The sequence below is a fragment of the Microtus oregoni genome, unplaced genomic scaffold (genome assembly GCF_018167655.1).
Source record: "Microtus oregoni isolate MIOR12 unplaced genomic scaffold, Mior012 000038F_ref0000394, whole genome shotgun sequence".
NCBI lineage: Eukaryota > Metazoa > Chordata > Mammalia > Rodentia > Cricetidae > Microtus > Microtus oregoni.
In genome coordinates this window covers 2,788,951-2,799,511 of record NW_024543097.1, presented here as the reverse complement: position 1 = coordinate 2,799,511, position 10,561 = coordinate 2,788,951, and positions in this window count along the sequence as shown.

The following is a 10,561-nucleotide window of genomic DNA, read 5'->3' as shown; positions in this document are numbered from 1 at the left end:
GGACCTACTGAAACTGAGAAGCTTCTATAAGGCAAAGGACACTGTCAATAAAACAGCAGACTACAGAATGGGAAAAGACCTTCACCAAGCTCATATCTGACAGAGGGCTGATATCCAAAATATATAAAGAACTCAAGAAACTAGACATCAAAATTCCAAAGAATTCAAAGTGTGGTGCAGATTTAAACAGAGAATTCTGAAAAGAAGAAACTCAAATGTCCAAAAGACATTTAAGGAATTGCTCTACATCCTTAGCTGTCAGGGAAATTCAGATCAAAATGCCATCTTACACCTGTCAGAAAAGCTAAGATTGAAAGTACTGATAATAGCTTATGCTGGAGAGGATATGGAATAAAGGAAAAACTCCTCCATTGCTGGTGGGAGTATGTCACGTCCACCCTCGACCAGCAAGGACAAACGCAACACCCGGAGCTCTTCTTGCAGCAGTTTTCAGGACTTTATCCACAGCAATTTATCTCCTTCTCCTTCTCTTTTCTCTCTCTCCCCTCTTTCCTTGACCTCTCTCCTTTTCTCTCTCTCTCTCTCTCTCTCTCTCTCTCTCTCTCTCTTCTCTCTTTGACCTCTCTCCTTTTTTCCTCTCTCTTTGGGCAAACCTCTCCCAGCCCTTAAGTAGGCATGGGCTGCCAACCCCGAACTGCCAGGTGGGCACTGCCCATAGGGTCACGCATATGCAGGCAGCTGATAATCATTGTGTGATCATAGTATAGGTCAGGCCTTAGCTATCTCAGGAGTTGATTATACATCTCCATCAGGTGTGACACCACGCAGCTCGCTACAGGAGTACAAACTTATACAGTCACTTTGGAAATCAGTATGGCATTTTCTCAGAAAACTGGAAATCAATCGACCTCAAGATACAGCAATACCATTCTTGGTCAAATACCTAAAGGTGCACAATCATACCACATGGACATTTGTTCAACTAGGCTATTAGAGCTCAACTTCTAATAGCTAGAACCAGGAAATAACCTAGATACTCCTCAAAGGAGGAATGGATTAAAAAAATCAGGTAAATTTACCCAAATAAAGCATATCTGCATTAAGAAATTAAGCATGAGCATATCACACACACACACACACACACACACACACACACAGAGTGCTGCAAAGAGCAGGAATGAAAATTAATTGCACCCACACACTAAGACAATGGGGATGTTCTATTGGGATCTCACCAAGGCCAGCTGGCCTAGGTCTGAAAAAGCATGGGATAAATCCGGACTAGCTGAACATAGCGGACAATGAGGAATACTGAGAACTCAAGAACAATTGCAGTGGGTTTTTGATCCTACTGCACGTACTGGCTTTGTGGGAGCCTAGGCAGTTTGAATGCTCACCTTACGAGACCTGGATAGAGGTGGGCAGTCCTTGGGCTTCCCACAGGTCAGGGAACCCTGATTGCTCTTCGAGCAGATGAGGGGGGGGGGACTTGATCGGGGGAGGGGGAGGGAAATGGGAAGCGGTTGTGGGGACGAGGCAGAAATCCTTAATAAATAAATAAATTAAAATAAAAAAAAGAAAATTAATTTCAAATGCACACTTGATTTTTTTTTAAAAAAGTCATAAAATTATATAAATCTAATATTAAAACATGATGTGTTTTGAGCTTTGCCTGGTTTCTCAGCTTTGCATTGTATAATATTAACCTCAAATAACTGAGAACACTCTCAATGTTTTAAAAATAAATTATAAATCAACCACAGTTACTCATAGCCATCATGGATATTGGAGTTGTTAGATACACACATAAACCACACACACATATTTTCATATGCAGTTTGTAACATGCACAGCAGGGGTAGGTGAAAACTTTACAAAATATATATACTTTAGTCTACCTTCACAAAGAAGTGTGGAATTGGGTTAAGTGGTCAGTTAGTTCAAGGCATTGTTTAGACCAGACAAAACAGACACTTACAGAGCAACAATAAAAATCCTGATATGTCAGATAACAAAAACTGATATTGTAAAGAGGCATCTATCTGCATTTTACACATAGTTGAATTATTGTGTCTTGATTCCATATATGTCAAACAGTGATGATGATGATCACAATACTATCAGTAATATTGATTGTCACTAAATATTTATTCTAGCCCAAATATTATTCTTAATATTTAACTTGTGGTAAATTTATGGTTCACAGCATTCTAAGGTGCTTACTTGCCAATCATTACTCCAGTTAAGAGGTGTGAGAGCTGGAACTGTGACCCAGCAAAAGGAATACTTGCCTGGATTTAATCACCAGCACCTCATAAACTAGGCATGGTTGTGTACAAATATAACCCCAGAACTTGGGAGGTACAGATAGAAATATTAGAAGTTCAAGGTCATTCCCCGCTACATATAAAATTTAAATATAGCTTGGGCTACATAAGTCCCTGCCTAAATAATAATAATAATAATAATAATAATAATAATAATAATAATGATAATGATAATAATATAAATTTATAGATGAAGCACCGAGAAATTGAGTAATTTAACTCAGGATTATGCAGTGAGTGCTTTCCATCATGATTGCTGATCCACACACATTTCTTTATTCAAAGGGTGCCTGCTGGATACCTACTTTGGCAGAGGATGTATGGGGTTGGTGAAAGGGATGGGTGGGGGTTGGGAGATGGACAAAATCTGAGGGTGAATCAAGTTAGGTGCCACCATTCCTTTATCAAAATAAAAGGTGTTTTAAGATGCAAAGTTATACTGAAGTCAGACAGTGGTGGCACATGACTTTAATCCCAGCAGTCAGGAGGTGGAGGCAGGTAGATCTCTGTGAGCTCAAGGCCAGCCTGGTCTACAAGAGCTAGTTCCAGAACAGGCTCCAAAGCTGCAGCAAAACCCTGTCTCAAAAAACAAACAAACAAAAACAACAACAGCTGAAAAAAGAAGTTATACTGAAATCTGTTTTGTGAGTTTATCTCTTTTCTGAGTCTGGTAGCAAGGTGAACTGTATCTAGACTCAGTATTGGTTCTGGAAGAGTGAGGTTTGTGACCTGAATTTTACACCGAGAACTGAGAAGGCAGTTGAAGCCTTGATTCCTCCTGTTAAGCTGGCAAAGCTATCAGACATCATTGAGAAAAATAAATTTTATCTTAGGTGATGATTAAAGATGGCAGAGACTTACTCATTGGCCACCCAGATAGCCACTCCCCAGGGTTCTCCATGGTGACTGAGGGAAACATCAGTCTTCTGTTGTTAGGTCTAGGCCTGACAGGCTTCAGAATATCCTAGGAATTAGGAGCTCATAGGAAGCCCAGCCTACCTGTTGTCTAGGCCATGTGAGGCAGTTGATTCCAGTGTCCCATGGTCCACAGTCTGAAGATTATAAAAGCAGCCTGTGCCTCTATCCATTCTTCCCTAAGTCACTGGTATAGACTTAGAATCTCCCCTACCTCAGATATTGCAAAAGGAAATTTTTTGTTACTCCTTTTTCTTTCTCAAGCATAAATCTAACCTGCTAAGTAAGATAAAACCAGTTACAGTCAAGTTGGAGGACTCTGGGTAAAACATTCTTTCACAACCTCTGAGCTTTGATCCAGCTCTCCAGATTATAGGCTTAGAATCTCCCCTACCTCAGATATTATTATTATTATTATTATTATTATTATTATTATTATTACTTCAATCAGCAGTTGAAGTAAAAAGCAGTCTCAGTGCCTAGTGCTTTCACTTGTGAAGCAAGCTCTGGGCAGAGATTCTTCTGTTCCTTCCATCTTCTTTGGAGAAAATGTAGGCACTACCAGGAGTTGACTAGTCTTTCTATTACAAAATCCTTTTAATTAAACATCTTAAATGTCATATTCTCCAGATCTCTGAGAATTTGAGGGCTGTCTATGGATGTGCCTGAGTTATGACTACAAAGGCATTAGCACAGGATCTGTCTGGAGAGCTGGATCAAGGCTCAGAGGTTGTGAAGGAATGTTTTACCCAGAGTCCTCCAACTTGACTGTAACTGGTTTTATCTTACTTAGCAGGTTAGATTTATGCTTGAGAAAGAAAAAGGAGTAACAAAAAATTTCCTTTTGCAATATCTGAGGTAGGGGAGATTCTAAGCCTATAATCTCCAGCATACCAGAGACTAAGGGAAGAGTGGATAGAGGCACAGGCTGCTTTTATAATCCATCAAACACACAAAGGCAGGGGTCAGAGCTACCCAGTCCTGGGTCTTTCGAGCAAAGCCAAAAGGCATGAAACCACAGCCAAGAAACAAATCCTTAGTCAAGGAAACATTGCTAGAGGTGGGGGAGGGGGCATACCGTTACTGCTGATTCTGTCAGTGTTAGATGGAGAACTCTGGAGATCCTTGAGTTTGATGAGTGACCAGGTTGAAGGTTATGGAATTTTGGCTGTTCTCAAACTGCCAACAGGCAGGAGGAACTGCCAGGAGTGCTTGCTTAGTACCACGGAACCAATGATAGGATTCTGCATGAGAGGGAATTGGTCAGGTTGAACAAAATTACGGTGAGGGACAGACATGCCATGCAGGCGGTGCTTAGGTGAGGAGTTTATTGAAAGAAAAGGGAAGGGGAGAGAAGAAAAGCAGCCCCTGACCCCTGGAGACAGAAATTGTGGGAGAGAGAGAGAAAGAGAGAGAGAGAGAGAGAGAGAGAGAAACTTCATCACCTCTTCAGTAGAACAGTGGGAAAAGAGCAGAAATGGGCTGAACTTGTCTCTTAAATGTATAGTCGGAGGCTGTTTCTTCATTTCCTGACCACCCAAACCCAAATAATAATACTAAAGCTATATTAATTACAACACTGTTTGGCCAATAGCTTATGAGTATTTCTAGGTAACTCTTACATCTCAAATTAACCCATTTCTATTAATCTGTGTATCTCCATATGGCTGTGGTATACCAGTAAGATTCTGTCTGGCATCTGTCTCTTTTGGCAGTTACATAGTGTCTCTTTGACTCTGCCTACTTTCCTTCTGTATCTCTGTTTGTGTTTCCTGCCTGGCTTTACTCTACAAAGTCATTGACCCAAAAAGCTTCTTTAATAACCAATGGTAATGAAACATATTCATAGCATACAGAGGGGAATCCCATATCATCTCCCCCTTTCTTTCTAAATAAAAAGGAAGGTTTTAACTTGAACATAGTAAAATTAAATATAACAAAACAGATATTAAGCAATAATTATAGTTACAATATTTATATCTACTTTATCTTTTATTATAGCTATCTATTCTCCAACTCCATCAAAGACCCTAGAAGGATATAATATTACCTAAATAAACAGGAAGGGCATTGTAAGCAGCTTCACATCATCAGGAATATTTTGCATCTATGTACAGACAACATAGTGACAAAGCAATCTTAAGACCCAGGGCTGGCTCGGGTACTACCTGAGTGCCTCCTACCAGGTAACAGGGGTGAGCAAAATGCCTGAATTCTAACAGCTATTGTACACATTTTTATCCCTTTATTAAAGCCCACACAAAATTTCACAAAGAAAAAGTCATTGATATTGAGAATCATTAAAAATGAAAATAAAATGTGCTGGAGAAGTGTGGTCCTCAGTGTTGAAATGCTGAAACCATGTCAAACAGCAATGTCACCATGTAGTCCATACCAAGCTCCTTTGGTTCAAATTGCTGTGTCTGTTCACCATCCTTATAAAATCATTCTCTGGTCCTCATAATGCACAGCTCAGGCCACACAGACCTGAAGGGAAAGATAACAAGTAACAGTGTCAAAATCAATGCCAGGGGTTAAATAAAATTGTTAGTAATTTATTTTTCAAAACAAAAGTGAAACAGTCAGTGATTTATTTAAGGAGAAAAGTGACAACAGCAGTATAAAAATGAAAGCAATTTTATGATAATAATATATTCATATTCATTCAGATGAATGAATTAGTCAAAGGGAACAAAGCTATGAACAGAGGGAGAAACAGATAAGTATATGGTCACGATGTTTAAGAATATTCATGTTGAGACATATAATAAGGATGCAAAAGGAGAAAAGCCTAAGCTGTCTATAATGATATAAACTTCCTACATAGAAAATCGGATGCAACAGAAAGGAAAAGCTCACTTAAACTATGGGCTTTGTCAGACATATGTCCACATGAAATGTTACATAGCAGTGTTTCTCAATTATGTAGACATTCCAGATTGTTTGAATTTATACATAATGTCAGTAGTCAGACCAAATCAAGCATGTATGTATTGGGATGATTGAGCAGAGTTAGATTCATGGACTAGTTAAAATGATGGGAAATGTACACCGTAGGTGTTCTTGAATGGCTTCAGTAAGGTGTAGAAAGGAATTTGTAAGATTTTAAGTTTTGGATAGTTTGAGGCAGGGTTCAGAAAAGACAGATTTTGCTTGGATGGAATGATGTCAGTCAATCGGGGTAACTATAGGGTTGATCACCATAGAAATTTTCATCTAGAATGTGAGAAGAATGGGGAAAAACTAATACTCATGCTGGTTCTTCAGCATGAGTCGGGATATGAGAAGTGAGAATGTCAGATATTAGATCTGTATGTTATTCACATCGTTTATTATGTGTGTATTGAATGTGACCATATTTGGTCTTAATTTATTGTGATTACAGAATATTTCTGATATTAATATTCTGGAAAATTGGTTTTGAGGCCACTCTCCTGCATGGGGAGACAAACTCCCATTAAAAAAAAAAACATCCGAATGGATAGAAAGACAGGAGAAATTATTGAGACACAGAAAGAAAAGGAGTCCCCCACTTCGTTCTGAGATTGAGCGTCATACCAGTTGAGAATAAAGAATTCCAACACAATTAACATTTACTTAATGCTTTTATACTTCCCAAGCTGCAGCCCTGAGTTTTCTAGGCATCTCATCACAAATTCCCTTAATGGTAAAATGAGGTATCCTAATTCCCTATGCAACCCCAGTGACCCTGGCTTGGACTTACGAACTTAAGATTTTACCTGAGGCAGCCCAGAGTCATCCTACGATCTCACTTATCAGAAATAGAGGAAAGAAACGATTTTAAGGAACTATTTTAGATCCAACTTAAGAGCCAAAATAAAAAGGAAACATAACAAAACAGTGTGTATGAGTATTGCTAGGTCACTTATTAATAATTGCTACTCTCCCTTGAGAAGCAGGTATCCACACTTCAGAAGTATGTTTTAATCTTTCCCAAAAGGTCTCTGTTTCCTAACCCTGTACTGAAAATATAGGTTAAAAATGTCCTGTAATAAACTGCAACCCCATCCCCTACCTTAAGAGGCCTATTTTCACAGCTGGGAGTATCCTCATCTTTCCCTGGAGACCCTTTCTCTTACTTCCATCCTTATAGTCTGTTTTAAAGGATGTCTTTAATAAGTTGTAGGTGTCTCTTAGGAATGCCCACACATGCTCTTGGGTGCACTCACTCTTTCCTAGTATGTCCACTAACCCTGAAATTCTTTCCTTCATTGAAGCCACAAATCCTGGTTTTGCCTGGATTAAGATCTCTGAAGGCACTGCCTTAGGCCAATGTCATTGACAGTTTGGTGTGAAGTTGTGTTTCTGTCCTAGTCCCATCTGACACAGGATTCACTGATAGCTTAAATTCAGTTGCCAACCTTGATCTTCTGTTCTTGTTGCTTTTCTGTTTCTTAAAGAAAATTTTTACCCCTCTGTGCTAATACAACAAAAAACATGGGACTAGGTAATTTATAAATAATACAAAATCATTTCCCACATTTCCGGATGTTAGGAAATAGAAGTTTAAGCTGTAAGGCTCAAGGCTGCTTGGCTATATTGCTACCATGACAGGCTCGATAGAAGTCAGTCAAAGAGTAGATCTAAATTTCAATTTACTCTAAGGCAATATCTGGTGCCAGGAAAGACCAAAACTGATATCATCCAGGGACCATCCAGTGGGGTAAACTCCTTCAGCCAATGTCCTTTGAGGTTGGGCATGGCCTTGAGTCATTCTTCAGGCAGAGACCTGATGGTATCAGGTTGCCTTGTCTGTCTTTTGCTGATCTGCATTCATTGGTCAAATGTTGTCCTTTGCCACACTTCCTACATAATACAGAAGTTTAATACCTTTTATTTTGCCATTCCCAGAAGAGACATTATTTCTAGGAATTCCTTGTCTACAATCCCTTCTAAGATGTCCTATTCTACCACAATTAAAACATTTTGGCATCTTGATGTCTCCTCATACTTTTGGAAATTGCTTCTCCTACCAAAACTGAGTATCATAGTCAAATGTCTCAATGTTCATTGTATGCAGGATCCATTCATTGATTGGCACTGATCTAATCTTTAAAGGCCCAAGTATCATTTTGCATTCTAAGCTGGAATTTTCAAAAGCCAGAGATTCAATAAGTACTTTTCTAGACTTTCAATATGGCAGAAGTACCTTACTGAGAGCTCTGGGATAGCCAGGTAGGAGCCATACACACCACCTCAATTCAGGGTAGCACCGTGCAGCATATAAACCCTTTGAATCTGATTAAAAGCTAAATCTGCCAGGCAGCACAGTGCATAGTCTGGAAATATCTCTGTGTATGGTGGTAGGAATCTACCATGCTCTCCTGCTTGTGTACTCCTAGCAGACTTGATCCCTTCACCTGCCCAGGGAAGGAGCGCTGATCAGTGGACATAGTACCAGCTACTTTCCTCTTGACAGCAAGTGGACACACAAGCACCCAGACCCAAAGTGGGTGGCAGCCATCAGTCCCAAAAGATTGGGTGCCATTCTGTAGGTGGAGACCTGCTTGTTTGTTTCCCAGATGCCCAGACCTGAAATAATCACACAGAAACTATATTAATTACAACACTGCTTGGCCAATGACTCTTGTATATTCCTAGCTAGCTCTTACATCTTGAATTAGCCATTTCTATTATTTTATATTTTACCTCAAGGCTTGTGGTTTATTGGCAGGATTCCAGGGCATCTGTCTCCTTTGGTGGCTACATGGTGTCTCTTTGACTTCACCTACTGTCTCTCTACATCTCTGTTCAGATTTTCTGCCTGGATTTACTCTGTTAAGCCATAGGCAAAAAGCAGCTTCTTATTAAGCAATGCCAATAAATCATATTTTTGAGGAATCTCACATCACCACCCACTAGCAGACAAATCAGCATCCAAGAAAAAAATACCTATCATTCCAACAGTTGTAGAGAGAATCGTCAGATGCCTTCGCCCAGCATGTACCTATCCCCTTTCACCAGAAGATCTCTAGACACATGTGAGCCCACTGGGGATCCTAAAACCTTGAAAATCTCCTCACCCTTCAAGTTCTAGTATGATTAAAAACCCTACCCCGCCTAGGATTGGCATTCTCTGATTGTACTGCTGTATCATGAACATGGAGGGTCCTAGCTCAAGCTTGGTTAAAGGTCCTTTGCTTTTGTATACGAGTTCAGACTCCATGTCAGTTTTGGGGGGACCCTATGATGGTGTAGGAGTTCCTTCTGTTTATGTGTTGTTTTCATTGGTTAATCAATAAAGAAGTTGCTTGACCTGATAGGGCAGAACTTACGTAGGAGGAGAAGACAGAGCTGAATTCTGGGAGGAAGAAAGCAGAAAGAGTCAGAGAGTCACCATGCAGATGCCAGGTCAGACATGCTAAATCTTTCCCGGTAAGCCATGATCTCATGGTGAGTACAGATTAATAGAAATGTGTTAAATCAAGATGTGAGAGTTAGCTAATAGGAGACTAGAGCTAATGGCCAAGCAGTGTTTTAATTAAGACAGTTTCTGTGTGATTATTTTAGGTATAAGCTAGCTGGGCAGCTGGAACAAGGGGCCCCAGTCCCTGTAACAATTGGTGCCTTCAACGTGGTCAAGTAACTCCATGTAAAACCTGAGAGGGCTTGAAAAGGAATTATAGACAAATATAGAGTTTAACACAGCTTTTTGCTGTTTGCTGACTCACCAATAGTAGCAGAAAAAAAGCGGTACCATTTTAAAACTAGGCTTCCTGGGCCCTGCCGCTGGTGCAAACTCCAGCTACGGATCATTTGTGGGCCTGGGTGTTTGTGTGCCCACTCGGGGTCAGGAGGAAGGTAGCTGAGACCATGCCTGTGGCTAGGTTCTTCCTGCCTGGGCAGGTGGCAGGATCAGGTCTACTAGACTTGGGCAGGCAGGAGAGTATGGCAGATTCCCACCACCATACAGAGAGATGTTTCTAGGCTGCACAGTTCTCTGCATGGCAGATTTGGCTATAACGCTATGATCTGGCCATAACATTTGTGGGCTCATCCTGGATCCCTCAAGATCACCAGGAACACCGATTTTAAAGTCTTGAGTCAGTCAGAAAGTTTTCTGTGTTTACTTTCATTCTGTATCTTTCTGCTTTAGAAATCCTTCTGTAAGTAAGGTCAGAATCTGTAAGAGCCTTTACACAGTCTAAGCAGACATGCAGGAGGACAACAGGTGGGGTACCTGAGAAGACATGCAGGCCTTTCTGCATGGGATTGGATCCCTCTGGGTGTTTTGGGTGCCAGGGCTCTTCTGAATGAGATTGGATTCGTCTGATTTCTGTAGAAAGATGGAAAGGGTTGCTTCTGCGTTCCATCATGAAGCTAGCATCTTCGGTTCA